The sequence below is a fragment of the Rattus norvegicus genome, chromosome 14, assembly GCF_036323735.1.
Source record: "Rattus norvegicus strain BN/NHsdMcwi chromosome 14, GRCr8, whole genome shotgun sequence".
In the NCBI taxonomy this organism is placed as follows: domain Eukaryota; kingdom Metazoa; phylum Chordata; class Mammalia; order Rodentia; family Muridae; genus Rattus; species Rattus norvegicus.
Genome location: NC_086032.1, coordinates 104251243 through 104255802, shown reverse-complemented (window position 1 = coordinate 104255802; position 4560 = coordinate 104251243). Strand labels below are relative to the sequence as shown.

Here is a 4560-nt window from a genome sequence, read left to right as displayed (position 1 = left end):
AATCAAAGGAAGAAAAATGATTAAAAAAAAGAATTTTAGGTTCACAACAGACTCAAAGGAGAGTGTGGATTTCCCAGGTACATTTTCACCTGGGCCGTTTCCTCTTTTTCAGGGAGTCTGCATGCATGCATTGTTACTGTCCCGAGACACACTTTATGCAGGATGCGCTCCTAGAGGATTGTGTCCGTGGGTGTGGACAAATTGAACTCAGGCTTTGACGCTTGTGCAACAAGTAATTTTCTGGCTATTACCCTCCCCTAGTTCACGATTCTGTTTGGAAAAAAATTATTAATTCTTTGAGAATTTCATAATCCATACAATGCATTTCCATTTATTTCCCACCCGCTCCTTCTGCCAATTAGTCTTAGATCCAAATACAAGTCCTTGCTACAAATAAATTTTATTGTTAAAATGTTCAAATAAATACAAAACATCACACATTAATTTTTTTTTAATAATCCAAGGAGTCCAATTCATGGGTGTGGGGCCATCCATTGAGGCATGCTCAACACCAGAGCCTCATGGTTAAAGAAAATGGCTCCTACTTTCCCAGCAGTCACTAGCTGTCTATTCCTCATTCAGGGGTGAGATCTGGTGCACACCTCTCTATACCGAGAGTTCATGAGTACAGTGGTCCTGAAATGTCCCGAGCACTGGTTTGTGCCAGTCCTCCCACACCTCTGGGTATTATGATCTTGTCAGCCTTTGTTTCTGGATAGTTCCAGTGCCTTGTGATGATAGAGATGTCCCGTTAGGTTAGCAAGCCAGAACGTCCCACAGTTCTTAATTCTAAAGTGATGACTTAGGTCTCCTCCCTAGCATGGCTGTTAGCTCACTAGCGCAAGGATAGTATGAGCTTGGTCACCATTTCCTGTCCTTCCCTCGCACGATCTGACCCCATCATCTTCACGTCTTGAAATGGGAGAGAATTGTCACCAGTAATTACTGCATAGCAGATGAGCCTAAAACTTGTTCTGAAGCAGTGATTTGTCATCCCGTTTCCATGAGTTCACTGGACAACTTACTCTGCATCATGTAGTGACATCTGAGACCTCTCTCGTCTTTACATTCAGCCCTCTGCTGGGCTGCAGTGCCTTGGTTCTCCTACTCACAGTGGGTTAGTTTAGACTTGCTTAGCACACAGCATCAGGGTTCCAAGAGGACCATGTAGAGGTGCTTATTAAATTTCAGATGGCGCCACATCTCCTAGAGGTTTGAACAATTTCCACAAGCAGACCACTGGTGATCATGAGGGAACACCAATGTGACAGTCTAAGTCCTTAACAGGAGAATCTAGCTCTTTGACTCTTCCAAACATTTTCAGCGTATGCCCAGGGAACATGTGGTGTGTAACATGTTATTAGCTGTAGAGACTGCTCTTCCCTCATAAGGATGGGAAAACACATATTTGGCTTACTCATATGGTCCAACCTTGAGTCATGAAGGAGAGTTGAGAGTTTGGAATGGGTTTCTTAGCGTATTTTTCTTCTTTCAACTTCCAAAACAGACCTTGGTTCAGAGACAGTGAAGTCAACCTCAGAGTAGACAGGAAACGTGGTGCCAATAAATAAATAAACAAATAAGTAAATAAATAAATAATAAACAAAGTAAAAAAATGCTGTATTAGGTAAAGTTCCTAGCATAACGACCCAGTAATTCTGCACACACTATCAGTCACTGGATGAATCAACATAATATTTTCATCTAATTTCTAAAATCATGGTGCCTTAAGATCAACCTTTGTGAAATACAAATCTTCAATATATAATGTGTCTGATATTCGAGCACTTCACATATGATGTCAGGAGGAGAAACTTCTTTGGGGGAAGTAAGAGAGCATGAAGCTGTGTTTCATAAAGTCAGATTTAAGGTAGAATTTGGGGAAACAGGCAAAGCTATGGTAAGATGGATGAAGACCATCGTAGAGCAGAAAAGTGATTCCAGATTTGGATGAATCTTTCTGAAAGAATGGATCGAAGTAATGTGTGCGTGGGGTCCTTCTCTTTTCTTGTCGATTTCAAGAAAACACTCATCATTCATTCATCTCGATTGGATATGGTGGCCCCTCACCCCGCACAATCTGTGTGTTACCTGTAAACGTCCAAACTCACCGGTGATCTCTCTCTGTTTTTGAGTCCTCTACACACAAAAAGAAACATGGGTAGGCAATAACTTCTTAGAATGAGACTAATTCAAGAGTAACATAAAAGATGGGTTTTACGGCAAGATATGGGTAACTTTCAACTGTCCTTAATGAAGAATTCAAACACTAAAAGGTTTTGGTCTCAACATTGTAATGATCAATAGACGTGAGGGTGGTGCCTTTTCAATGAGGACACAAGCCTAGAAATAAAGTTATTTCAGATTCCCCGGATCGCACTATCAATCTAATCCAAGTAATTGTCTATGTTAACTACAGTCAAAACTAGCATTCAATGAACATTTAACCAGATATGGAACAGGGTTTAAGTCTTCCTTCCTAGATGAACATATGTTCCTAGAGTTGTAAGATTTCTCTACACTTGGGCAATAGTGTTACCGGCATTAGTGCTTTCACAATGGCAAGCCAAGCCCTCAAGCTACTGTGAACATCCCACTGTCTAGTTTGAATTGTTTTCCTGGTGGAGTTGAAGTGACTCCAGAAGGTCACCCCGAGTGACCATGTGTCCCTTAGTGTGGTGGTGGCTGTTCTGCAGTCCTTTCACAGCCGGACATCACTTGTACTTGAGATTTTTGAAGTAAATGTAGAACCTATTGTTTCTTCAGAGACCACTTATGTCAGAGAAGTGAATTTGGGTAGCTGTGAATTTGGCGGGAAGGGGTGAGCAGAGGTGCACGTTCTGGCACTTTCCACTAAGGGTACTCTCTTGCGTGGGGGAGGGCGAGACGCACCCCCACCCCAGTCCTTCTCCAGCAAGTGCACCTCAGCCGAGATTTGGGGATCGCCTCACCTGTATTTACAAGCGCACCACCGCACGCCCCTCACCGTGCACCCGCAGCCTCGCCTTCCATAGCTAGCCCGAGCCGAGCCGGACAGACCAAGGGGGACAGACTAATCGGCGCGAGCGAGCGAGTAAGCGAGCGAGCGCGGAGACCGGGCAGCGAGAAGCGCGAGCGCGGGACGAGCGGCGGTTCAATTAGCGAAACAAAGCAATCATGGCGGAGCGAGCACACCGGGCTGCGCGCCCCGAGGACTCGGCGACCGCCCCGCGCCCTGGCCGGTAAGTGACGCGGCGCCACGCGGCCTCCGCGCTCGCTCCCGCCGCCCGCGCCCCCGCGCCGCCCCCGCCTCCGCCTCGCGCAGCTGGCGCTGCCGCTGAGAGGCCTTGCGACCGCGGGCGCCCCCGGGCCCTCCGCCTCCGCAGGGGCTCGCCCGCCCCCGCCGCCCGGAGGTGCGGTACCCCAGCCACCCGTGCGAGCAGGGTGCATGCACCCCGCGGCCTGCCGCCCCGACTGAGGCCTCCCTCCGGCCTGATCTCCGCCTCCTTTGGCCCCCTCGTTTCCCCTAGTTCCCTGGCGTCCCTCAAACTGGCCTTGGGCTGGACTGGGTGCAAGCAGTCACCTCCCGCTGGGCAGCCAAGGCGTGACTAGGCACCCTCACCTTTGTGGCTCCAGGGTTCACTTTCTCTACCGGACAGAACTCTTGCTTCTGTCCAGGCTCTTAGGCTAGTGTCTTTGTAAGGAGGTTTGGCACAGCCCTTTTAGAAGATAGGAAAACAAAGGCGACACGTAGGAGAACATACAGGGCGATGTCACCAACAACAGAGGAGCTCTCTGTGTTCTCAGAAAAGAGGGTTTTCGTTAAGGAATCCGTCAAGCACCATGCGCATGTAACTGACATATCTCCTGTTTAGAGATAAAAAGCAATCCTTGGGTCCGTCAAGGAGAGCTCAATTTTCCTGTCCACAGACCCCATTTACTGTTTAGTGCGTCCAGTTGTTTGCCTTTTTTGCTTTTTCTTGTTCGGCCTTTTCGGGACCTTAGTTAATCTCGTACCTATCTTTGTCCTGTTTGGGGGGAAATGACAGCAGAGGGTGTCTGTTGGGCAGAGCAGGGAAGCAATTTGCTTATATGCGTGTTTAGTGTCTGACATCTCACTGCTGACAGGTTACCCTGCAGATTATGGCGCAGTGAACTGCTTTATCATCCAGAAAGAAAATGCTGAGGATATCAAAAGAGTCTTGTATTATCATCGCAATCGCATATGGCCTTTTACTAATGGGAACCAGTGGAATTAATCAGTTATTTTTGCTGGGGATTGAACCCAGGACCTTGTGCATACTAGACAAGTGCTCCACCATTGAGCTATACTCCCAGGCCATAAAGCCTTTAATCATAGTTTTTATTATACCTCTTGATGGGCTATCTGGAATAAGACAGTCTATTTTTTTCCCCTCTCATTCCCTCTTTTTCCTCTCTTAAAAGTTGAAAAAATGCTAATTGGTACTCGGTTAATAGATTAACTTGCAAAAACCGTATAAATGTTGAGCAAAGCAACACTCCATCCACGATTCGGCCTGAGTCAGGTCCTCTTTTGACAAAGCAAGATTTACTTTCCAG

General features: G+C 46.9%; 1 long non-coding RNA gene across 1 annotated transcript; it reads right to left on the bottom strand.

Annotated features, from left to right (window-relative positions):
* Nucleotides 1-381: 381 nt before the first annotated feature.
* Nucleotides 382-3740, bottom strand: LOC134481806 (uncharacterized). Its single transcript, XR_010057634.1, has 2 exons — nucleotides 3602-3740; nucleotides 382-2139 (listed from the first exon to the last, which is right to left on the bottom strand). It is a non-coding gene; the product is annotated as an uncharacterized LOC134481806 (long non-coding RNA).
* Nucleotides 3741-4560: the final 820 nt, after the last annotated feature.